Source organism: Lissotriton helveticus, chromosome 11 (genome assembly GCF_964261635.1).
Source record: "Lissotriton helveticus chromosome 11, aLisHel1.1, whole genome shotgun sequence".
Classification (NCBI taxonomy): domain Eukaryota; kingdom Metazoa; phylum Chordata; class Amphibia; order Caudata; family Salamandridae; genus Lissotriton; species Lissotriton helveticus.
In genome coordinates, this window is record NC_136072.1 from 1,129,523,146 (window position 1) to 1,129,550,247 (window position 27,102).

At 46.6% G+C, this 27,102-nt stretch overlaps 1 protein-coding gene across 4 annotated transcripts in view; it reads right to left on the bottom strand.

Moving 5' to 3' along the window:
• Nucleotides 1-27,102, bottom strand: part of HIC2 (HIC ZBTB transcriptional repressor 2) — a 587,905-nt gene that overhangs the window by 268,804 nt on the left and 291,999 nt on the right. The window contains exon 1 of one of the 4 annotated variants that reach the window (XM_078667869.1): nt 16,593-16,815. The exons of 2 other annotated variants lie outside the window; for them this stretch is intronic. The gene's annotated coding sequence lies outside the window, so the exon portion shown is untranslated. Of the gene's footprint in view, nt 1-15,244; nt 15,478-16,592; nt 16,816-27,102 lie in introns of those variants that run through there. One more of the 4 variants, XM_078667868.1, reaches the window with a different exon arrangement.

A 27,102-nucleotide genomic window follows, 5' to 3' on the forward strand; every position in this document is an offset into this window, starting at 1 on the left:
TCAAAGGGCTTGCCTCAAAACAAGTTGTAGTACACTGCAGCAAGTTAAGTGCATTCTGATAGAGCCAGGTAGCACAATGGGGAAAACAACCTCTTAATCTTTTTGGGTGGGGGAATTTAGGAATGTTTACAGGTTGCAATATCAAGCTGTACTTGAAGCCTACATAAGAAGATTACGGTCAAAAGAATATACTCTGGAACAAATTCAATAAAAATATAGGAAGTACCTTCACCAGAAGATCACAGATCAAAAGGTGAGAGGAATTAGGACAATGTGTACTGAGAAAGTCACGTTTATCCTCTAAACCCCCCTTAAATACTGTATCAAAGCTGGGCTTTAAATTCAAAGAGTTGAGCAACAATAACCAGATAATCCTACACAACGCACACACATCAAATGGCTCGTTTTTGAGAATGATTGTGAAATGCGAGATTCACCACGGAACTGTGAAAGGAAATCCCACTCAAAAGCAAGGTTGTTGCGACTCAGGAGTGTGGGACAAGAAGGCAAAAACAATTCATGCATAATGCATTGAGTGACAGAAGGGTAGGCGGAAGCACTCAAGTCTCGGCTTTTCCCCAGCCCTGGCTCTCCTATCACCCGCCAGCATGTATCCACAGTATGCTGCACAGCCCAGGGGTATGCACACGCAGCTGAGGGACTTCAAAGGCAAGCTACGAGCATAAAAGGGTTATGGTGTGCATATCGAGAACCTAATGCATAGTATGCTTGTGGCTCCATCATCATCAGTATGCACATCAATTCCCTCCATGAACCCACAATGAATGTTATGCTATGTTGTTATGTTAGGTTGTCTTGTAAAGCGCATGGCTACCCCAGCAATGGGGCGTCCCAGCGCTGTAGACCACTGGGGAACCCGTCCTGGCTTTCCCTGTGAGATGATCCCTGCTGGGTATCTCCAAGGTGAAACCAGGCCTCCCCGGTGTGTGTGGGAGGCCGTTGTGGAGATGAGGCAAGCTAATGCCCAGAGTTGCCGAGTGTGATCCCTGGTTAGAGTAGGCACCGAAGCGAGAATTATCGAGTCCGCTGACCCTGGTCCACGACCCTGCCGCGTCGGGAATTGAACCCTGGTCCCGGGCCGTCCTCTGCTTCCGGGTCTGCCGCCTCTAACCAGTGAGCCACATTTTCCAGAAATCTACTCAAAGAATGAGCATCAATCCACAGTTACAACAGAGGGTTGTAGAATGGCTTTTGACCCATCAAGCCAGATTTTTTTCCCGACTTCCTGTGGAGCTAAACTGTTATGTTATGCAGACTTGTAGAGCACACTGTGACCCGGGAGGGAGCCTCACGCTCAGTAGATGTGAGTCTAGGCACACCTAGGCCCTAGTGGGACTACTCGAAAAGCCAGGTCTTCAGCCAAGCCGCTTCATCTTTCCAATGCCTTCGTTTGCAGATGAACAACAGCACGTAGAACTCACCTATCCATTTATTAAATACTAGAAAAATCCTGGAGCTAAATCTGCATTTGTCAAACAAGCCCCATGGAGTCGAGATATAATCCATTCATACAAAATGTCTTCAGTATAGAAGGCTACCACTGAAAGGTAGTCTTATGTACTGCTCCACCAGAAGGTACACACTTCTACAAAAATCTGTATTGCTGAACAGTAGCAATGCCTGTAGACCCCTAAACAAGGCTCTACAGAAACCACAACCATCTTCCCTCTCTTCCAGATAGGCCCAGGCTCGCTGCGGTGGGCAGTTCCTTCGTTCTTGATGGAAGGGGCTGCAGAGCCTCTTTTCATCAATAAATTAAAAGAATTGTGCATCTGAAAGGGAGTAGTGGGGAAGAAATGGGTCGATGATATCCCATTCCGATTGGCTCTGCAGCCCTACATGGTATCAATTCCATGGGCATTAACTGTCAGAAGATGATCATTAAGCCTGTAAGCAAGGTCTCAAATTTCATAACTTATTTCATTAAAAAGAATATAGACATGTTTATGTTTTTCGCTGAATTTCATTTACTTGTTTTCCAGACCAATGTTTACTCATCGATACTAATTGGGCATGCTTGGGCATTGTGCCAAATCAACTAAGGGGATATCTAGTTTGCCTCAAATAGCTTATTTCATATTTAGCTGGTGACAAAATAATAGTGCATTATTTAAATGATCGGACATCTCCAACTCGGATGCTGAGGAACAATCCGTCGAGAAGAGATGCACATTACTAATGTGGTCTGGGTTTGGACTAAAATGCAGGGGTGATCAAATAGTCTTGGGTATCCGAATATAAACAAGCGTATCTGTGAAGCATGCTGTAGAGCACCCTGCGCCATGAGTGCGCCCGTTTAAAAGAAGGCAATAGTTTAAAATGCTTAGTGAACAGAAGTACAGATATTCAGTAATTAGCTGAGTGGGATGCATTCTAGTGTAGTGCAAAACCCAAGATAAGGACTCTGGTCTCCCAGTAACGCCATCAATAATTTAGCTACTAAACCACATCAACTACCACTGATGTCCTTCTGTCATTGCTCTATGAGCTGGCTGCTGGGGTAAATGGTGTGGTCCCCTAGCAGGAAGAACCACATTTGCACATGTTCCATGCAAATGTGGCCTTTCAGTGCATTCAACAACAGTGACTGCTTAATTTTATGGAAACAGAAATATCAAAAACGTTTGTATCATGAGGTTTCCTCAAGTTTTGAGGAGTAAGATGGATTTCCCAGAGGCTCAACAAGGACCACGGCCACCACCAAGGAGGCTGTCCAAAAGGGGGCTAGGAAGCAAGATAGCCTCACACACTATCAAGCAGACGCATTCCCGCTCAGAACGCCACCTGAGTGCTAGACGGAAACTACACAGAACGGCATTTGTTTTCGGACTGGGCGGGGAGTGATCCAGGGGGGAGGGGTGGGGGGGGAGGAAAACACTCCTAGCCAGGGCTAACCCTAGCACTGGTCGCACATGGTGAAAGTCTTTTTTGGCACCCACTCCCCCATTTCCTCCTTCTCTCGCCAACAATGCACCTCATCTCTCTATAGCACCTTCCAGACAATTTTTTTTTTTTACCGCTACTCATAGTTTACTTACACTCAGTTCTGTGATCTGCATGGTACATGTTCTTTATAGCAGGCACATTAACCCTCGGCGCCGTGTAGGTGGCAGGAGTGCACGGTGAGCTATGCGATTGTGTGAGAGTAGGGTAAGAGGAGTGACTGCAGGGTGAGTGAGGTGACCGTATGAATTTGGTGCAAATGTAAGTGCAGAGTGGGACAAATTAATGCATGGTTAGTGATCGGCTTGTTTGAGTGAGATTGCAGATTGAGCGGTGAGGAGGACAGGTGAATGAAGTATCACATGAGTGCAGGGTGAGTAGTGTGCTCATGTGACTGCAGGGTGAGGTACAGGGTGAACAGCGCAAGTGCATTGTGAGTGCAGAGTGATCTCTGTGAGTGCAGGGTGAGCAGGTGAATGGTGGGAGTGTGGTGATCACTGTGAGTGCAGGGTGAGTGTGAAAGTGAAGGGTGAGAATGAGGACCAGGGTGTCTGAATGCAGGGTGCATTTCCAGACACTTGAAGTAACTCAGCTTGTATTGATGGGGCGTTGGGTTTTAGATTCAAGTTAAACTATTGCTATTATGGCATCAATTAGGGATCGAGGGTGAGGAAATAAATAATGTGCTGATTCTGCAACAAACTTCCAGTCTTATGATTAGGGTTGCAAGCTCATTATTTTGATGTTCCAGACTGTACAAAAATAGTCACCTAAAGTAGTATTTTCAACACTTATCTGTGCATACTTCGAACAGCAAATATAAATAGAAAGCACTTTTAATTGTGTTGTAGGACTGCCTGAATGATCCATGACTGATAATTAAAGGGAACAAAGGCAGAAAAGTCACATTACAAATAAATATATACTTTTTTATTTATACCCCTATTTAGTGTCAGGACGAGGTCTTTGCGGGCTCTTTAAATAACACATGGCTGATTTTCTTTTGGCAACCCTACTTTATATTCCTGTTCATGAAATGCATTCTCACACTACAGCAGTAAATGTAAAATACAAATGTAAGGAATAGGCAGAGTGGGAGCCCAGGTGGTACTGGAACCAGACAAAAAAAAACTAAGCCTCAGTAACCAGTTTACAAAAGGTATGTAAATATACAAATGGTCTTTAAAGACCTGTGAAAAACTCGAACATGCCAGATAGAAGACTCCAGACACTGCCCAGCTGAGCCCACAGCAGCTTGAGCTGCAGCAGCCCGGACTGACACACACGACCGGGGAGGGGGAACTAAAGTCCTTTCAGCCCTATGAATATCAAGCTCACATCAAGTGAACACTGGCTGCATTTACCATCAACTACGGGAACTCTTGAAAAAAGAACTGGTTCTATGCAGCATTCAAGTGGAATCATCTTTACCCAAGGAGTGAGAGAGTGAAGCATGCTGATTTAAAGACAGTCCACTTATTCCAATTGAACTCTTATCCCCATTTTAGGTCTAACCTACCAGACATCTCAAGCGGTCTATTTGTGTAAGACCCATTGGCTGCCTAAAGTGGGCTTAGAGCCTGCTCACTGCATTTCACTGGTTGGTTTTTGTTGTCACTCCTTTGCTTGCGTCTTATTTGATGGCTTGCCTATCTTGTGGCTGTCCCTGGAGACAACCCTCATTACTTATGTCCTTCCATGGCTCACTTGTTACGAACTACATTTTTTTGTTTAAGCACTTCACCAGAGTGAATGTGTTTTCCAGCTGTCTTCCTTGTATGCTTCTCTCCTCACTTGCTGCTCTCTCGCTGGTGTCTTTTTCCCCCCTCCCACGTTGCCCTTTCTTGCCTGTGTGCTTCTTTACCCCAGACTCCACATTGTTCTCTCACTAGCATGCCGCTCTTCTCTCCAACCATACTCCACATTGCTCTCTCTTGTGTCGTTTGCCTACCCCCTTAACCTCTGTGATGCTTCCCCTATCTGTGCCCTCCATGTTGATCAACTCCAGATTGGAACTGTAACAAAACAAAGAAGAGAAAAAAAGAAAATGTGCCATTTTCTAGGTGCAGGCATGAGTGGTTCTCCAACAGCCACAAAATAGCACCTTTTTTCCTCTTTACCCACGCTGCACAGCATAAGGATTTCTAAAAAGCATCACTAAAAACCGTAGACGAAGTCAATGGGGTGCAAAGGCAAGACCTATTGGCTTTGTCAATGCTTTTTAAAGTGTGTCAGTATACTCTGAAAAGACTGAGAAGGCATACCAGTGGTTTATAAAAACGTAGTACTATAGTCACATAGGTACTCAGTAGTAGATGTGAGAATCAAAACTCTAGGTCTTGTGGTAGAATAACTCTTCAGGAACTCAGTTGAATTCTATTATATTTGTTAATTTATTGAAAGTTACAATACATATAACTAGGCCCACAGGGGAAACGCATATAAGCAGATAATGACTTCTCGGGTGCAGGTTTCTATCTGACACTAACATTCTAAGACACAATACAAATACCCCAACAATATTCTAACTATTCCACTATGACTTCCTTACCTTCCACTACGTGATACGTTCTAATACAACAGCCCTCCAGCAGGATCAAGTTATTGCCAATGTGGGTTTACCAAGATCTTACAGGGGCTTACATCAGACTCATTGCTCACCATTGGCTGGCTATATTGTGACGCTAATTCACTTATTTTAATTCAAACAAGGGAACCCGCAAGGTAGATAAGGACCTTGGGTATCAATTTGTTACAAAAACAAAAGGTACTTAACCCGTTTACTGCGGCGGCAATTCCACCGCAGTGCGGGTGTTCCATTGCGCGGGCAGGGCCACGTCAGACAACGGACGTGCGCAGCACTACCGAGGTAATGCTTGCGACGGCCGTTGGCCAACGAATGCACGCAAGGGGTTAAAGAACAAAATAAAATTGCGATAATTATAGACTAGAATCAGTACTATATTAAAGATGTCCAGCCGGACAACAGATTTAATGAATCAAAACAATTTCTGAACAAATAAGAGCCCACAAATATAGAGTGGGACACAGTTCTGCGTCCTACAAAAACATAAAACAATTACAATTGGACAAAAACATTTCAGGCAAAATAAACGTAGCTTATGGCCGATACGGATAATAAGGGCAAGCTTTCAAATAAACAGCTAATGCACTTGTTTTAACACATTGGTTTAACTTGCATACTGTTTAAAGGAGTCGACGAGGTTTCGATCCCTTTTACAATACTGGGATCATCATCAGGACGGGTATTATACAAGCCTGAAATAACACACTGCCTGTGGAGCAAGGAAAAAATGGGACGGAAGGAAGAAAACAAAAGGATATTAAAGGGCATGTTTAAAGAAGGACTAAAGATGACCTCCTAATATAAACTGCATTCACTTGCTTATTATACGATAGCTTTCCTCGTCTGTAATGTGTTTGCCCCTCCCCTGTAGCATTTCCTCTCTACCGTTCTTTTGCCTGGTTGACTTGAATCATTCCTTCCACTACTCAATTTTAGGGAAGTACTTTTTATTTAAGCTCTCCATCAGTGTGCATGTGTTTTCCTGCTCCCTCTCTTGTGTTTCTCTCCCTTTCTGCCCCACCAAATATCCGGCCCGTGCACTGTATTTGCTCTCTCCCTGGTGGCTGCTTTCACTCCCTGCAGTATACTTTTCTTCCTATGTTGCTGTCTCACTCATGTGCTTCTCCCCCGGCATCAGTGCTGCTATCTCACTTGTGTGCTACAGCCCCACCCCCTGTTTTGCTGTCTTACTCATGCCACCCATCCACTGCCTATTGCTTCCCCCTAATCCGGCTGTTCTCTTTTTAAATCTCTTTTTTTTTTTTAAGGCCCAGGCAGCAAATTGGTGCTGGCTATCCACAAAGCATGGTTGTGCACTTAAAGATGCCTACAGAATGGTTCCGGCACATCATTACACTTTATTTGCCAATGCTAAGCAGCATTGGCAAAAGCCCCATTATTTACCAATGTTGATCTGCATAGCCAAAACTTTGGCAAAGCTAATGAGTAAGGCAAGACCAATTGGTTTTACCAATCCTTATTCAAGTATGTTGAAACCGTAAACTTGAAAAGTCTCCTGTGACGTCTGTGGCTGAAGTTCATAATATATTTGTGTCAGTTGCAAATTTCCTTAAACATGGGACTCATGAACCCGGGGCAATAACATACCACATTCTTCAATTTTATTTGAGATAATGTGTCCTTATTCATTCTATGGCTCATGTATATCTCAAGTAGCTCCACTGAGCCCTCAGCACTTTTTAACCCAAAGGCAGATTCATAGTTCTTGCTATTGCTTACTGTAAAGAGCAAAAGATTCATCAACCTAACACTATTTTAAGCTGAGTGTAATTAGAACAAATATGTCTTCAGTGAAGCCCAACTATGACAATTTATGTTTATCGGCTAGGAACAGGAAGCAAGAAATAGTACAAACATGGCTCAGTGACATGAACCTTGACGGCTTCAAACCTCAGCTTTTACTGAATGTCAAACCACTTGCATTCATCTTGGACACCAACCTCACCCTAAAAGAACACTTAACTATATAAAACTTTATAAATAACAACAAAAAACTGAAGACAGCCTATTACCAACTCTATCTTCTAACAAAAGCCAATCTTTATCTTTCGGAAAGCTACGGGGAGCTTGTTGTTCAAGCCCTCATACTCTGGCATCTGGATAGTGGTAATGCCAAGTTCCAAGGCTTCCACACTCCACAGCACGCCTCATCCGTGGGCGGAAGAAAAATGATTACATGACCCCCATCCTGATGGAACACCATTACCTTCCATTAACAGGCAGCACCATTTTCAAAACCAGTTGTATTAATTGCAAAACCATTTATCTTGCACAAGCTCTTCATCTATGGTGGCTCTTTGCCCACCCACAGCCAGGCCACCATCAGGCTGGAGGCTAAGAAGTATAAAGAGAAAAAAAGTCAGCAGGTCTTTTCCATATATACACTCAGGGATCTGGAATAACACCCCTTTAGCTATAAGGACTGCGCCCAAGCTGCTCAGAAATAAACAGTTGAAGATACACCTCTTTAATGTTAATGTTAATGTTAATGTTATGGGTGTCTTATATAGCGCTCGGCTACTCCGAGGAGTGTCCCGGCGCTTTCTAACCCACAGCAAAACTACAAGGAAACAGAAGAGAGGGCGAAGGAAGAAAAGATCAGTCATTGTCCATAGAGCCATGTTTTCAGACTTTTCCTAAAGGCCAACAGGTTCGAAGTACAGCGAAGCGACAGGGGGAGGGTATGCCATAGCTGAGGAGCCAGATGTTTGAAAGAACGACCCCCAACCCTTGCTTTCCTAACAGCAGGGACAATAGCCAAACCAAGAGATCTTAGGGATCTTGTGGGTTTGTAGAAGGCAAGGCATTTCTGGATATATTCAGCTCCGACCGCATGAAGTGCCTTGTGCGCAAGTGTGAGTGCCTTAAAAACAATCCGCTTTCTAACAGGGAGCCAATGTAGGAGGAGAAGCAGGTCCGAGGCTTTCGCACAACGAGGTAGGCCAAAAATCGCCCGTGCCGCCGAGTTTTGGACTACCTGAAGCTTTTGTAATAGATAGTCCGGAAGACCCAAATATAAAACATTTGAGTAATCAAGCCTGGAGCAGATAAGAGCCTGGACCGTCGTCTTCCTATGCGCCAAAGGGAGCAAGGGAAGAAACTTGCGCAACATTTTAAGAAGACCATAACAAGTGCCGGTCAGGCCTAGAATCTGGGGCTTAAGAGATAGGCTGTTATCAATTTTGACCCCAAGATTCTTGGCAACCAGGGAGGAGGACGAGGGTGGGAACATGTTCACAGGCCACCAATGCTGCCAGCTGGGGTCATCCTGACACCCGAAGAAAAGCACCTCAGATTTATCGGGGTTGCATTTGAGGCTGTTCAGCTGAAACCAGTCAAAAACAGCCCCAAGGCACCCGCGGATGCTCTCTCCGTTAAACTCCGCCCCCCTTCCACAAGTGAAAAGGAGCTGGGTGTCATCGACATATGACATGATCTGAGCCCCAAAAGACTCCGCCAGCACCGCCAGAGGGGTCATGAAGATATTAAACAGAGTTGGGCTAAGCACCGACCCCTGTGGGACTCCGACCTCCAAAGTCGGCACTTCGGCAGAGTGAGGGGGGGCCCAGACCATCTGCCGGCGACCAGCTAAATAAGATCTAAACCAGCTCAACACCGTCCCTCTCAGACCGATCTCATAAAGTCTGCTGAGGAGAGCCTCATGAGGGACGGTGTCGAAAGCCGCCGACAGATCTAACATTACCAGCATGGCTCTTCCACCTGAATCCAGCACTTCCTTAATGGCTTCATTAACCTCCAGAAGTGCAGTCTCTGTGCTTAGATTGGATCGAAAGCCCGACTGGGTGGAGTGCAACAAGCCATGGGTTTCAAGAAAAGGTGAGAGCACAGAGTGAACATGCTTTTCCACTATCTTTGCAAGAGCAGGCAGAAGGGAAATTGGCCTGTAATTGGCATGATTTTCAGGGTCAAGACCAGGTTTTTTTAAGGAGTGGAACAACCATGGCTCGTTTCCAGACCATAGGGACAACACCACTCGTCAATGACAGATTAAGGATCGGATTGATCAGAGGGTTCAAAACCTCCGCGGCCTTAGCCAAGAAGGAAGCAGGGCAGGGGTCCAAAGGGGGAACCTGACTTAAGTTTAGAGAGGAGGTCCTGAGAGGTGGAATCAGAGATCGCTGGAAACTCCGATAGAAAAGGACCAGTTTCGTCTGTCAAGATCAGCTGATCCCTTGGGATGGCATCAGCGCAAGGGTACAAGGAGGAGAAGGAATCTTGAATCCGCTTTATTTTAGTAGTAAAAAAATTCACTAATGAAACCACCCATGGTTCAGAAAAATCATGCTGCGGTGCACTAGCCTTAGGGGTGACAAACTCCTTAACAATGGTAAAAATTTCTCTACAAGAACTTGACGCCGTCTCAATTCTAGCTGAGAAATAGTTATTTAAAGAAGACTACATCACAAGGCAGTAATAGTCCAATAACCAGCTACATCTCCTATTACTAGTCGACTGTGTAGTAGCCACTGAACCTGTACAGTATTCTGCTGCTCTTTGGCTAGGCTTGCACTACACAAATAATACACACAAAGTGTTCAGTAACAGTTGTGATCTGGTGTAATGTGAGTCTGCAAACTAGATGTGTGAGTTCACAGATCGCAAATGACACCAAACAAGTTTGTTAAAAAATTTGATATTTAGTTTCCGTAGATTATAGCAGTATCCCAAAAATTAATAAACAAATTTCCACCAGACTACCCTCAAAAAAAGGACTGTTCTCTATGCACAAGTCAAGTTTTGTATGAAGTTGCTCACTAGTTGGGGGAGCAGTGAAGAGCACATATCCAAAATGTTCTTCCCTCATTTGAATCAAAGCGAAGCTCAACTACAAAACAAGCATTGAAAATGCAATAGGTCTCGCAATAGAAGAGTTTAACATTTTTCGTTTTGCAAATGGATGAGTGGCGTTGCGTGGATGAGTGGCGTTGCGTGGGTGAGTGGCGTTGCGTGGGTGAGTGGCGTTGCGTGGGTGAGTGGCGTTGCGTGGGTGAGTGGCGTTGCGTGGGTGAGTGGCGTTGCGTGGGTGAGTGGCGCTGTTGTTTGAGTGGCGCTGTTTCAGTGGCGTTGCGTGTGTGAGTGGCGTTGCATGTGTGAGTGGCGTTGCGTGGTTGAGTGGCGTTGCGTGGTTGAGTGGCGTTGCATGTGTGCATGGCATTGTCAATAGGTCTCGCTTTTGGGACCTTATAAGTACTTAGTTATGCAGCACAATATCCTTGGTGCAACAACATCAACTGTTGCATGGCTAAACACTTATAAGGTCCCCACGGTGAGACCTATTGGCTACGCCAATGCTTGTTTAAATGTGTCCCCTTTTCACCTCGAAAAAACTTATGTGGGGTAGAACATACCCCTCCTTGTGACCAGTGTACGTTTTAATTTCTAAGTGTCACATGTTAAATGTTACCTCATGTAGCGATTGGCTGGCACTGTCCTGCGATCTGCTTCAGACGATGATGAGAGCTATGTATAATGCCTTTGAATATCCCCAAATGCCTGAATTGTACACACTCCTAAGCCAGAGTGGGCTAGGTGAGGGGGTGTGAGGGTGAGTGAGGGTGAGGGTGTGAGGTTGAGTGAGGGTGTGTGAGGGTGAGAGGGTGTGTGAGGGTGGGTGAGGGTGGGTGATGGTGTGAGGGTGGGTGATGGTGTGAGGGGGTGTGAGGGGGTGTGATGGTGAGGGGGTGTGAGGGGGTGTGATGGTGAGGGGGTGTGAGGGGGTGTGAGGGTGAGGGGGTGTGAGGGTGAGGGGGTGTGAGGGTGAGGGGGTGTGAGGGTGAGGGGGTGTGAGGGTGAGGGGGTGTGAGGGTGTGAGGGTGAGGGGGTGTGAGGGTGAGGGGGTGTGAGGGTGAGGGTGTGAGGTTGAGTGAGGGTGTGTGAGGGTGAGGGGGTGTGAGGGTGAGTGAGGGTGTGTGAGGGTGAGAGGGGTGTGAGGGTGAGGGTGAGGGGGTGTGAGGGTGTGTGAGGGGGAGTCAGGGTGAGGGGGTGTGAGGGCATAGAACGTAATCCGTGACATAAATAGATTAACATATACACTTCTAGAAACAATGTCTTTAAGACAATTTATAGCCGATCACTACAATCAGACTGGGTCTGTGCATCCGTCTTACAAAAATCCCTAGAAGGGTAAACTGGAAAAAAGCATTGGTAGATCAAATAGGTCAGGTCGTTGGAACGTATTAGCTTTGCCAATTGCCTTTAGTGGGGCTGCAAAGCATTGAGACGGTGCCCATAATCATCAACATAAAAATTTATAAAAAAAAATAGAAAATGCCCACACAATGGCTGTGCAGTTATTCCACTGTCGAACGCATGCATCAGAATGTACGCGCACTTCACTGAGATTACATAGGTGCGTTTTGCTCCAGTTTTATTTATTTTTAATTTTCCAATTCAGTTTGGAAGACGGCAAATAGAAAAATAAATATTTTTTAGCACAAAAGCTCCACTTAAAATAAATAAAAAAGCTGGTGTGAGGTAGAGCGTTCGTAATGTAGGAGCGGGGTGGAAACGGAAAAAAAGAGCACACGGCGGGTAGTGGAGGTTGGGGAGGAGAGCACAAGGCAGAGTGAACATCACAGAAGCACACAAGTGAGAGAAATATAGAGCGCAAGTGGGGGAGAGATGTACACGGATAAGGACGTAACGTTGGTAATGCCTTGTGCAGCGGCGCAGCGGTTCACTGTAAACTTGTTAAAGCTCCGATTAAAATAAATAAAAAAGCTGGTGTGAGGTAGAGCGGTTGTAATGTAGGAGTGGGGTGGTAAACGGAAAAATCAGCACACGGCGGGTAGTGGAGGTTGGGGAGGAGAGCACAAGGCAGAGTGAACATCACAGAAGCACACAAGTGGGAGAAATATAGAGCGCAAGTGGGGGAGAGATGTACACGGATAAGGACGTAACGTTGGAAATGCCTTGTGCAGCGCCGCAGCGGTTGACTGTAAACTTGTTAAAGCTCCGATTAAAATAAATAAAAAAGCTGGTGTGAGGTAGAGCAGTCAAAATGTAGGAGCGGGGTGGAAAACGGAACAAGTAAACGAGTAAAACAAGAGCACTTACAGGGGGCGGAGCAGGGAGAGCGGCCTTTGAAGTGCACTTTACACGGCCGGCCGGCAGTGAAACTGAAAGCATGGCCGGCCGCCGTGAAAGCCTTTGATGACGCAGCAGGGGGAACAGACGGCGAGAGGGTGTGAAAGCAGCAGGGGCAGGCAGGCGGCTGGGGGCATGTGCACGCGCTTTTAAGCGCATGCGCATTAAGCTTCAATTTCACGGGCACTGCAAGGAATCGCCACGATTCCTTGCAAGTTGGTTAAAGACCGTTTAAGCCCCAATAGTCTCGCAAGCTCGATGCGCATGCGCATCGACAGGCGAGACCTAAAAAGGTATGCGTTTAATGATACAAAATTATGGCCAATACACATTGTGGTTCAATGCTGCCATCTGGGGTCTGAGTAACATTTACAAACCACTTGGCCTTAGGCCTTGAAGTCTTACTATTAACTTACCACAATTCAACCCTCCATATGTAAACATCTTCTGTTAACTTTTGTGCACATTCACCAAAACGGCAATTAAAGAAATGTTCTATACCCTAATCAACTTGTTCTGTCATAGCTTTTGCAAAACTTTATTGTTGGGGAAGCTGTCCGCCTTAGTATATTTGGAGAGAAAAAAAAAAAGAAAACAAATGGCTAAAAGCAAAATTGGTTTTAAAAAGCACACATTGTAGTAATAGTCCATGGTACTGAAGGGAACTACTTTGCAGATGTGCTCCTTGTGAAAGGTAAATACCTTCACTCGCAATTATGTTCACTGCATCTTTGCCCCATGCTGTATGTTGCTGTGGGCAGAAGTAAAACGTGAATGACCCAATAAGAGTCCAATGGAGGGATGGATATATATATATAGATATATATATATATATATATATATCATTTTTTGGGGGGTAAAATCAAAAGGTTTCAGCTACGCTAGACAAACAAAAACACACACACCTACCATGCATGCCTATGCATGAAGAACTATTAAGAGCAAGGTGGAATGCTTAGGAGACATATAAATAAAAGGGGACAAGAATTATTAGCAATACGACGACTTCTTTCTGCACGCGAAACCTTAGGTGCATGTCGTGTTTACAGCACTATTGCACACAAGCTGCTTTCCGCTGAAAAGACAATCATGGTTGCCAAAGCAGGGGTGCGGAGCCTCTTGGGTGCAGTAGGAGGTTGGGCATGAAGGTATTCAGTTTACAAATGCTTTGGATAAATTCTGGTTATAGCTTTTGTTAGGATAATCCGGCTTTTAAGGGCAGAACGGGAACAACACGGCTCATCTCTGGGTTCGTGATCTTTCCCTGGGGCGGGAGGTAATAAATTCACCATCACCCACAAACCAGAGTAGCTTTGATTCAGAAACGAGGGTAGGCAAACGCTTGTAAACTATATTTAAATACTGAAATGGACAAACATATATTTTTTTAAAACCAGCAAAATGGGGTCTTATTGTAAAAGGTGCCGGGGTGGTGATAAACAGAAACATACCCTTAAATGGTTTGCAGGGAAAGCACTGCTTCTAGTAACGCTGTGCAGTAAAATTTGCAACAAAAGAGGTTTAATTGGGGTCCACTGTGCAGCTAAAATGATGCGTCAGTGGCAGGTGGCAGGCTCTTCTGGTAAAAGAGATGGTAGCCAGATTTGACCTCGCAGGGTCAGCCATCAAGAGTTAAACTGATTTCAATAATTAGGCCCAGAACTGTCAGGCACCGCTGCAAATAATGGGCTGCAATAATGCTTTTAGGGTTAGAGCGCTAATGAAGAAGGCCACTTGCAGCCATGGAAGAAAGTCACATCTCGCGTTTGTTCGCCACAGATCTGGATGTAATCTGCATGATATGCCATTTCAAGGGCTCGGCAGCATCAAATAACACCCAAGGCCTCAACAGTCGGTGGCGCGCACCGGATGAACAGGGCGAGTGACAGGCCGGATGCACCAGCCCACCATTGATTGAAATGAAGAGGTATAGTTGAACCAGTGATACCCGGGTTCAACATTTCATGGCCGTGAATTTAAAGCATACAGGTGCAGAGGGGTTTAGCAACCTTCTCTTTCACACTTGACTGAAACCTGGAGCAAATATTTGTGTTGTAATAAAAATATGCAAACACTCAGGCAAAACAGTTCGAACCCCCCATTATTCCTGAAGAAAATAAATAAGCGAGTGACAGCATGCAAATGAAGCTTTCCGAGGTGTCAGTTTGCCTAGAGGCAAACTGCACATTTTGCAGAAAACCGGATCCACTGCCCCACCTCGACGTTTAAACAGCCTTACCAGGACGTGGGCGGCGGAGGAATAAACAGCGCACATGTGCCCCTCTCGCCAAGACCCCCGCCCCCCAATACGGCATCGACAGAGCAGTGTTGCCAGGAGAGTGCTCGGAAAACGTTTCAATCCACGCACTGTGGTGCTTATAAGGTTGCCAACCCGTTCGATGGGGATGTGCCATGTGCCTTGCTTGAAGGCTGCCGCCGAACCCAAACACACAGCGCCTAGAGACTAACAATGGCACAGGGCGCTAAGCAAAGTGTTACTGGCGAGTGGAACACGCGCATATCATATAGTATTGAAGTATGCCCCTGCTGTAAATGCGTACTTACCTCGTTTACTTCGCTCAGCCATTCAGGAATTTAAATACTCCCGTATCTTCCCGGCGCTCCAGTGCTGACACGCTCCGAACAGCAGCTCCTCTAAACCCCCGCGAGACAATTCAGCTAGGTGCGCCCTACCCACAAAGTCCGTATTATTAGCTGCGCTGCTCGCTGCAAGCCTAGAAAGCATTGGCCAGGAGGCTGTTCTTGGACCCGCGGCACATGCACAATACCACCCAGCTGCTTCCACTTCCCTGGAAGGATTGCTCCCAAACCCAGCTAATTGGGCACCGGGTACACATGATCTGGAAAGGGCAGGGCAGCAAACGAGCCCGGTGATGTCCGCACACAAAAGAGAGGCAGCTATTGGGAGCCCCACAGCCGATTGCCCCGTTCACCTGAAGGAGTTCAAACAAAAGTCAATTATTGACTTCTCCACCTGGAGCGGGGCTCCTGTAAACAACCCGATGCCACCAAAACGCCCTGTATCAGAGCAGTGCTACATGAAAACGTGCTTTTAACAGACTTTCTGCATTATTCAGGGATCTTTATGCGGCAAGAATGCATTAAACATGTGACTGCTCGGTAGACGCTGAAGGCGGATGGAAACAGTGCCTATATAGAATCCGTACGGACAGCGGTGATATGAGCATTGCAGAAGGCAATGGCGTATTCAATGTACCAGTACACCACCAACCCATCAGAAGCAGTCAATGCAGACCCCCCATGAGAACTTCTAGCAATACAAAGGGTTGTTTAAACACAAGAGGCAGCCCGCGTCCTCCCAGGGAGCAGGCTGGAGACTGAAGGAGAGGAGTAGTAAAGTTGAGGTAAAAGACAGATACCTGCACGGCTTTGTGCGTCCCGAGCCGGGGGGAGAATGGCGCCCAGCAGACCCTCGCTGCAGAGTAGCAGTACCAACGCTGTGCCAGCAGCCCCTTACCAGAGGCGTTGCACACCGTGCATGCACACACCGGAGGCAGTAAAGCGCCCCCACCTCTCACGGGGAACCCTTGCCTCACACCACACTGGCAGAGGGACAACAACCCTCCTTTACCAATACGCCGCCCCAACGCCACTGACCCTTGCCACTCCGTAACTCCCCTGCCCAACACACACACGCAGGCTCCGCATGCACAGGCTGCATTTCGGTAAAATGCACGGCTCAACCCGTCCTCCTCACCCCCGACGAGAGCATATGTGGGGGAGGGGGTGGCAGCGCTGCCAGCCTTCTGTGGGTGCAGACCCCTTTTGTTGGCACCCCGGGCTGGCGGGTGCGCAGAGAGCCCTCTTCTCCCCAGAGGTCGGGGCACCCTCCCACGCCCGCCCCCTGCCTCCCCGGGACCCCGGGGCTCACCTCACTGCATGGTCCGGAGGGGCTCTCCCTGCCACCCTCTCACTCCGCTCGCTGCTGCCTCCCCAGCGCCATCTTGTGAGCTGTGACGTGGGCGCTGCTCACCCCTGACCCACATTTGAATAGGATCCAAATGAGAAGGCGAGGGAAGCCGGGCTGTGCCAGGGCACGGGGGGAGCGCGCTGCCCGCACTGCACGCGCTGCCCGCCGCCTGCAGTGAGCTGCGGGCACTGCAGGGGGAGGGCTGGGCAGAGGCGCTGCAGGCACTGCCCGCCTCCTGCTGGCAATTAATGAGTGGTACTACCGAGGAGCAGCGCACTGGCCGCCTCCTGCGGGCACTGGGGGGCATAAGGTGAAAGAGTGCTACTGCAGTCTCTATCCGGCCACTGACGGTGCTCCAGTCTCTAGTGCAGCCCCCCGGCACTTGCAGCCTCCTACGGTGTGTTGTAAGGTCTGCAAGGGCAGTGCGCTGTAGGCACTGCATGGGTGTCAGCGGAGAAGGAGTGCACTAACCACCTCTTACAGTGCTCTGTAAGCCCTGGCATGCGAGGGCTGGAGGTGTGCACGGCTCCTGCCCCGATCAGCAGTTGCAAGGCGAGTGCTGGGGTGGGTGCTGCTCTCCTCTACATGCCCGGTTTGGTTTGTCATTAGGAACATGGCACTGCCAGCCTCCTCTGTGCTGTGGGCATTGGCTGATTCCTGCAGACATCAAAGGGACGCACCAGGGATCAGCACACTGCCCGCTTCCGGCAGTGTGCCCTGCTCACTGCAGAGGCATTAGGGGGACTTCTTACACTCTGCCCAGCTCATGCAAACGGTGCCAGACTGGTACTGGAGGCAGCCTGCTGCCCGCCTCCTACAGTCTGATACAGGCACTGCAGCTGAGAATATAGCTGTCAAGAAGCCTCAAGTTGTTTGTTACACTTACAGCCAGTCCAACAACACCTTCCATGATGAATTTTAAGCTGATTATTATAATGTCGAAAGAAAAACCCCAAGTCCCATAATGCAACATGCCGAAAGTATAAAAAACAAAAGGTACGAAATCCAATGGCATAAATGAATTTGAAACGTAACTGACACAACCTATAGTTGAGAATGATCTCTTTAACGATTTCCGCTCGGGATTCAGACAACATTAAAACTGTTTTGCTACAGATAATTTATTTTAACGTTTATATTTTGCATTTTCAAATGAAAACAAGAAAACAGAACACATCCTACAAATGTGCCAGGAATAATAAGGCTTGCTCAAAATAAAGAATAAAGAAAATTGGAAAGGAAAAGCAGAACATCCACATCGAGGCATTTTTAAATAATCGATATAGCGGCCGCCCACCCCACCACCACGATCACAGCCACCGAAATTACATTTCAACAAATCCATTCCCAGGGTCAGAAGAGGGCATAATGTGGATATCAGAATCCGGTATTACTTGGTCCAGGTACTCATAAAATTGAGCTAGGGGTGTGGCTAGTGGGCGGGGCTGGAGGCGGAACGAAACATGGTGATAGACATGTCTATCGTGTATTCATTTTGCCCTTTCATTTCCGTTGATGGTAATTTCAAATTTCCCATATCGCCAGATTAACATCTGGATATACTAATAGAGCGTGGCTGTACTGTCCTTGGCAATGGAGAGGTGCCGGTACTCAGAGCAGTAAAAATAAGAAGTGCCGGAAATCAGTACCTGTGAGTACCGGTCAATTTAAAGCACTGCCTTGGACATTGTCATATGAAGCTCTCCCGCCAGCTATTGGCGCGTAATATGAGTAGTAAAGGGCGCCATATAGCATTGAATTTGGCCACCCGGTCCCGGATAATAGCAGTCAATTTCTCCATTGAGTAGATGGACAACATCTTTCCCCACCACATATTTAAAGAAGGAGGTAAAGGTTGTTTCTACATCTGCGTCACATACAACAGTGCCGCCAGGAGGAAGTGAAAGAGCAGGAGGCCCATAGAAATCGTTGTGAGAAAAATTCTATTGTCCCCTAGGTCACCTCAGAGAAGCGTTGGTGGTTCTAGTGGAAGTTGAACGTTGGTTATGGACTTCACTGTCCCCTGAATCTCAACCCAGAATGTCCAGATCACAGGGCAGGACCACCATGTGTGTAGAAAAGCACCCCTCTCTTCACACCCCTTCCAGCACAGAACCGTACTCCAAAACATCTTAGCCAGTCTAACGTATGTAAGATATCAGCGAGTCAATATCTTGTAGGTGTTTGTAGGAGAGTAGGATCTGCTTCTTATGATAACCCCCCACTTTTTGCTGATGTATCACTGTTTTCGACTTAGACTGACTGGGATCCTGCTATCCAGGACCCCAGTCTATCTGCTTTCTCCTATAAATTGATTGCATGTTCTTTAGGTACACTCCAGATTGGTTACTGGGGTACTGTTATCAGTCCCTAGTATATGGTACACCATGTACCCAGGGCATAGGTACCCCAGAGGCCTCCCAGGGGCTGCATCACTGAGAGACCATTCACAATGGCACCACAGGTCTGCTACCACAGCCTGTGTATGGTGGTGCATACACCCCTTATTTACATATAGGTTACCTATATCTATTCTAAATCACTGCACATATAAACCTATCAGTCACCCCTATGGCAGGCCTTATCAGTCCTGAAGGCACGGTGCTGGGTTTTGTGTGAGAGGGTGCCCCTGCATGAGCAGAGCATCTCTGCAGCCTTCGGAATCTATTCTCCGGGGTTGTCGGTGATGCAGCCAAACCATATATACTTAAGTGCATTATAACCTCGTGGTAAATGCTAACTTTAGAACGGCTGCTTAGAAACCTGTCATGTTTGGTGTCAAACACCTTGGAATCATACCTCCACACCAGTAACTGGTGTGGGAGGTATTTATTTATTTATTTTATTTTGAGAGTTTTTTTATAGCACTGGCTAGACCTGGAGGTATTAGAGCGCTTTACATAAGGTTCCATCGGAATTACAACATTACATCATTTACACATTACATCAGTTACTAGAAACACATTTCAAGAGAGTAGAAGACGAAATAAATGGAGCTTAGAAGGGTAAAGGGGGTGGGGTAAAGGAGTAGGAGGTAGATAGGATGTTGAGACGAAGGAGAATCTGCCCAAAGGCCGGCTGGGTAGGTGACGGCCGAGGAGGAAGTCCACAGTCCAACTCCTCTTTAGCTTTCGGGTAGCTCCACTGGGCACCAGCCAAACAGCTAGGTCTCAACGGGAAAACAATTAACCGCTACCGCGCTACCGCGTTTTCCCGCTGTGCGCTGATTTTTTTAAATTGCGCTGTTTATGACAAAGCCAGCTCGTCATCCGCGTAGCGCAGGTAACGCCCATGAAGAGCTGGCTTTGTCATTAGCATCGAAGGGGTTAAAGAGCAAATAGGAGGGATCAAAAAAGATTAGGGAGAGTTGTGTTGTCTTGCAGTCCTCAGGATCGGTGTGATGCTAAGAGGGGTCCACCTCTTGATCTAACCAAGCCTAGTATGCCATTATAGCATAGGTCAGTGGAAGGATGAAGTGAGGGAAGGTAAGGAAGGGAACAACAGGGAGGGAGATCTGAAAAGACAAACACATACCATGAACTACAACTCCACTATATATCATAAGCCAGACAATACTCAATATTCACTGCTGTACCTGTAAAGTTATTAAATGTAAGAACACTATATGAAGATAATTCTCTTCTGGCAACCTGCTGTGAATAATACTGCTTTAAATCCAGACAGGTTGCTTCTATGTAGCATACACCTTCTTTGTAGTGAAAAGAAACACACAGGGTTACGTCACCCCTAAGATTCTCTGAACACACAGTACCTCTGTTGCATTCCTTGTTCTCCGATATTGGAGTATTTCAGCCTCTTCAACAATCGTCCTCTGCACAAGCTTGACTTCAGCTCACCAACAGAGTACTGGACGCGGCCGACAAAGCTGTGCGATTAGGCTTCCACTTTGAGCCCAAAACAACGTCCTCTGCATGAGCCGCAAGACGCAAGCTCGCCAACGGAGGACAAACAATCTCTGATGCTCCTTCTTGAGTAATACACACAAACCGTCCTCCGCATGAGCCGCCGACGCGCGCTCGCTAACGGAGGACAATACGGCCGATATTGCTGTTTGCTAAGTAGATATATACACAAACCGTCCTCCGCAAGAGCCGCCAACTGCACTCACCAACGAAGGAGAGATCCAGATCAGGACGGGAGACGTTAGGCACAACAAACTTCTCCTCCAAGGAATTATAGCAAACTTGAATTTCCGACACGGTTTCCTGTCACGGGGGGCGCTAAGTAGGAAGCCGCAAACGTCACAACGTGCTCCTCAAGGCATGATGGGAGTTGTAGTTTCTCCGATGAACAGGACGTGTATCGAGCTGTTGCGCTCCATTCCGGACTCATAACAGTACACCCCCTCTCAATGAGAGCACAACAAGGGTCCAGGTTTAAGGGAAACTTTCTGTGGAACAGAGAGACCAGCCGAGCCGCATGTATACCAGACGCCGGTTCCCACGAATTTTCCTCTGGACTGTACCTTTTCCATGCCACCAGGTACCATAGTTTACGTCCCCGCCACTTGGAATCCAGCAAACTCTTCACTTCATATTCCATCTCTTAGTTAACCAAGAGAGGTGGAGGGAGTCTCCTCACCGGGGACAAGGAGGGTTTCAATAGAGACACGTAAAACACCGGATGTATCCGCAGATGCAAAGGCAGTTTGAGTCTCACAGTCACCGGGCTGATGCATTTATCGATCGGGTATGGGCCTATGAAACGAGGATTAAACACACTGTGCCGTCTGAAGCGTATGTTCCTGGTAGATAACCAGACGGAATCCCCTTTCTGATACAACGGCCCAGGTCGTCTGGGCTTATCAGCTGCAGATTTGTAAGCATTCTTCGTGGCCTTCAAATTTTCCTGAGCTAACATCAGCGTGTCTTTAATGTGTGCGACCATCTTGGCTGCTTCGGGTACATTGCTTTCCTTGATAGGATGGAGAAAAGGAAGGAATCTAGTATGATGACCATAATTGCAGTAAAATGGAGACACTCGCGTAGAACTATGGGTAGCATTATTATATGCGAGTTCTGCCAGCCACAGATAATCCACCCATGCATCTTTGCTGTGATCAACATAGCACCGCAGATATTGTTTCAGCGCTTGGTTGAGACGCTCAGGCTGTCCATCCGTCTGAGGATGAAAACTGGTGGACCAGGCTGTGGTCATATGAAGGGAAGAGCACCAAGACTTCCAAAACTGGGCTGTGAATTGAGATTTTCTGTCGGACACAATAACACTAGGTAATCCGTGTAACCGTACCACATGCAACATCAATAAACGTGCCAATTGCCCTGCTGTGGGTACTTGCTGGCAGGCAATGAAATGTCCCATCTTTGTCAGAAAGTCAACGACCACTAAAATCGTGGTACAACCTTTATCCAAAGGCAGTCCTACAATGAAGTCCAATGAGATGTTTGCCCATGGGCCGGAAGGGGTAGGCAATGGTCGAAGCAACCCCTGTGGACGTCGGTGAGAGGTTTTCTCTGTTGCACATACCTCACATAAAGACACCCAAGCCTTGACATCTACCCTTAGAGAGGGCCACCAGCACTGTCTATTGATGCTTTCCACAGTCTTTTCCACCCCTAAGTGACCAGCGCTAGGAGAATCATGACACCATCTGAACACCTGCTTCCTCAATGGAATCGTAGGGATCAACAACCTACCCTTGTTCAACGGGAAACCGTCTTTGATTTGCCATTCCCTATGTCTTTGTAGCCAAGTCTTCCACGTGAAGGTGCCAACTCCTTTCTTGATGTCCTTGAGGAAAGCATCTGGCTGGATTGTACATATTACTTGAGCAGGGTCTATTATGGCGGTCTCAGTAGGGGTGATAGGATCCTTTTGCGATGTTTGACGTGTGAGTGTGTCTGCTTTCCTGTTCTCTGCCCCTGGCCGAAAGGTTATCACGAAATGAAACCCGGAAAAGAAAAGCATTCATCGAAGCTGACGTGGTGTAAGATGCCTAGCAGCGGTCATGAACTGCAGGTTCCGATGGTCCGTGTAGACTGTGACCACATGTTTGGCTCCCATAAGGACATGTCTCCATTCAGTGAAGGCATCCTTGATGGCCAGAAGTTCCTTTTCTGCAATGTGGTAGTTGCGCTCAGCATCATTCAGCTTCCTCGACATATAGGTTACTGGATGTAGTTGTCCTTTGGAAGAGTGTCTTTGAGATAGTATGGCACCCAACGCTGCTTCAGAGGCATCTGCTTCCACTACATACGTTTTTTCTGGATCAGGGTGACACAAAACTGGGGCTGACACAAATGCTGCTTTCAATGCTAGAAATGCATCATGGGCCACAGGATTCCACACAAAGGACTGGGATTTCCTCAGTAACTGAGTTATTGGAGCAACTAGTTTAGAAAATTGGTTGATAAACCACCTGTAGAAATTGGCGAAGCCAATGAAGCATTATAAATCACTCATGTTCTACGGGGGGGGGCAGTCCCGAACAGCTATGATCTTGCGTTCCGCCATCTCCTGGCCTGAGGGATTGAGCATGACTCCCAAAAACTCCACAGTATCCACGTGAAAGTCGCACTTGCTCAGTTTACAGAACAAATGGTTCCTTTGTAGAATTTGAAGAACAGATTTTAGATGTTGTGCATGTATTTCTTCGTTCTCAGAGTAAATGAGGATATCGTCAATGTATACTACCATATAGTGGTCAAGTATCTCCCGCAGCACATAATTAAGGAAGTACTGGAATGCCGCAGGGGAATTACAGAGCCCAAACGGCATCACCATATACTCGAACAGGCCATATCGCGTCTTGAACGCGGTCTTCCACTCATCGCCACTCCGCATCCTAACCAAGTGATCGGCCCCCTTTAAATCAAGCTTGGTATAGATGGTGGCTTTCTTGACCTGTGCCAACAATACACTGATCAGTGGCAAAGGATATCTGTACTTAACAGTGATTGCATTCAGTGCTCTAAAGTCCACATAAGCTCTTAATTCGCCATTAGCCTTAGGTATAAAAAAAGGGGGGACATATGAAATTTAACAACCTAGGAAATTAATTCTTAATGCTCGTAAAGTAAGTGACATGAGAGAGGAATTCTTTAGAACATAGGTTCAGTGGCTCAGGTTTTATTAACAAAGTAAATAAAAAACAATAGTAAAAAGTTGATTCTCAAATACAATTAATCAACTATCATCAACAATAATCAAATTAGCATTACAGAATATCACAACCAAAATACAATTAAAATTCAAATTTTAAAAAAGGTGGCATAAGATATTTTTAGAGAAATACCTTTTTTCCTGCTTGGGACAGAGCTCCTTTTCGGTATTGGTTAATGCGACCCTAAAGGTACCAATTTCCATGGCTCCGCGCCGGATGCAAGGCTAGAGTCTGAGGCTTTTTGATGCCCATAAGAAGGAACATGTTTTTCTTTTCTTTTGTGATCGCCTTAACGCTCACACAACCTATGGTCCAACCGCAACACTAAGTTAATAAGATCTTCGCAATTGGCAGGTTGAGGGTCGATCTGAGCTATTATGTCCTCAGATCGTCACGCAATCCCTGGTGAAAAAGAGCTGCTTGTTTGGCCTCAGGCCACTTGGTTTCCGTGACCAGCCGCCGAAAGGAATTTAAATAGGTTAGCAGGTCTTGGTTGCCCTGTTTCAGTTCCAATAGCTCTCTATCAGCAGCATAGGATTCCGCTCTTCTGTCAAACACCTTTACAAATTCTGTTCTAAAGGCTTCCCAGTCATGTACGAGAGGATCATCGCGATGTACTAGTGGTACTGCCCACTGCGCTGCGTCTCCTGCCAGGTAGGAAATAAGAAAACCTACCCTAGCCTGGTTAGTGGGAAAGGACCTCAGTTTGCAAGAGAAGTGCACCATTACCTGCGTCAGGAACACCTGTACAGTACTTGAATCCCCCAAAAAACGTTCTGGCGTGGCCAAGGGTATAGAAACCGGCATTTCTACCATGACTGTATTAGGCTGAGTTGCAGCAGCTGTCCCAGCACTAAAGGAATTCCTCTGTATGCCGTCTAATCTATTCCTCAGATCTGCGGCTTCCTGCCTAGACGCAGCTAGCTCTACCTGTACATTAGCCAAAGCTGCTAGTACGTCATCAAGAGGAGCCATTCTCAGCACCAACCGACCGGGAGGACACCCATTCGTGGGTCGGAAATTCTGTTATCTTGCAGTCCTCAGGATCGGTGTGATGCTAAGAGGGGTCCACCTCTTGATCTAACCAAGCCTAGTATGCCGTTATAGCATAGGTCAGTGAAAGGATCAAGTGAGGGAAGGTAAGGAAGGGAACAGCAGGGAGGGAGATCTGAAACGACAAACACATACCATGAACTACAACTCCACTATATATCATAAGCAAAACAATACTCAATATTCACTGCTATATGAACTACATCCAACCTGCTATGAATAATACTGCTTTAAATCCAGACAGGTTGCTTCTATGTAGCATACACCTTCTTTGCAGTTTGTAGTTAAAAGAAACACACAGGGTTACGTCACCCTAAGATTCCCTGAACACACAGTACCTCTGTTGCTTTCCTTGTTCTCCGATACTGGAGTATTTCAGCCTCTTCAACAATCGTCCTCTGCACAAGCTTGACTTCAGCTCACCAACAGAGGACTGGACGCGGCCGACAAAGCTGTGCGATTAGGCTTCCACTTTGAGCCCAAAACAACGTCCTCCGCATGAGTCGCAAGACGCCAGCTCGCCAACGGAGGACAAACAATCTCTGATGCTCCTTCTTGAGTAATATATATATATCTGAAGACAGCAAGGGCACCCAATAAAGTCAGCAAGGGACCTTGAGAATCAATTCTTTTTCAAACAACAGTGGTCCCTTACAAGAGAAAAAATTCAATTCAATAAATATAGCCACAATCGTTTCTATATTCGGTGTGACAAGTCCAGCCGGACAGAGGTCCAAACTTTGCTTTTGAAAGGTATGGGAGAGGAATTCTCCACAGTTCAACAATGTGGGGCACAAGCCTGTACCCTACTCAAACATACACAGAAAATACAATGGACAACGTGAAACAAAGAAGGGCTTTTTAGGCAAAAGCAGGCGGTTCTTCAACTTTCATAATTCAAATAAAAGAACAGAAATTTCATCATGCACTTTTACATGTTGAATGACACATGGTACATAAATGTATAAAGTGCGTAATTAGAGTCGACGGCGTTTCGATCCCACTATCTAATTATGGGGATCATCATCAGGACATTTGTATAATGCCTAATTAAATCAAGCCTCATCTGCCGTAATAGACACCGAGGGCGCTCTAAAAACGGAGTGGTGTACCACTCCATCGTGACGGACGGACACTGCTCCTGTACCCCCGGCAATCCTTGCTTAATTTGAAGCGATCACTTACTTCGTTGACGCTCATTCGGTACCTGACTCTGGTACCAGCTACTGTACATTCACTGCATTCTACTCCGTTGGCCTGTGGGTCCCTGCGAGGGTAACTATGATTTCTCGTGGGCTTTCCTGGTTGCTCCAGACGTGCCCTGACTCCCCATAGCTGAGAGTCTCCAGGACCTTTCTGGTCCTCACCGTAACTTGTTTCTTCTGCCCGAGTGGGTTGCATTTGCCAAGGCTTGTTGGTATTCAATTCAGACACTGACCCCTCAGCACTCCACATCCTTCATGGGACAGCTCACCTCCGGACTTTGGTCATTGTTGATATCTCCTGCTCCATGTGGCTGCAGAGTCAAGCATCCAATCTTCACACCTGAATCACCCATCGGTGGGTATTCGTCTGAGTGCTTGTCTTCTTTGCGGGGAGTACCGCAGGAATTTGGGAGCGAAAATATTGCGGAGGGCACCATCCGCTAAGGAGCACCCGCCCGTGAGTGCAAGGACTCGGTGCAACTTTGGAGCAATGATATATATATATATATATATACAAATAAGCAATTGCAGCCAAATAAATATCAGAGCTGATTATGCAGTAAAGAATTTCCATTATACATGAAAGAAATGCATTAGGAACATATGAAACAACAGCAAAGCTTGTTTACAAACTGTTTTAATGCTCAAAAAAAGAGTAGAAATTCTTATAAACCACTGAAAGCATAGAAAGCTCCCAGGCTGCATTGCAAATACCCAGTCTAAAAAGACTGAACAGCTAACCTGTAGCTGCATAGCAGTAAACTGACACTGTGCCTTTAAGGCACTCCTGACCCCCAGCTTCCCATCATGCCTCAGGGGAGACAGTTAGGTCAGTTGTTCTTTGCGGAGACTGAATAAACCATGGAACATAGGCTAACAATATCTCCAAACAAATAGCAATCCTTTGCCCGGGGAGGCGAGAGGGTTGCTTATGACTTTGATGAGGATACCCCTGGAAGAGAACTAGGATTACAGGTAAGTAACTAATCCTTCTCTTCCAGGGGATCCTCATCAATAGTCATAAGCATTAGAATAGAATAGCGAGCCTAACCTCATTCCCCTGCGGGCA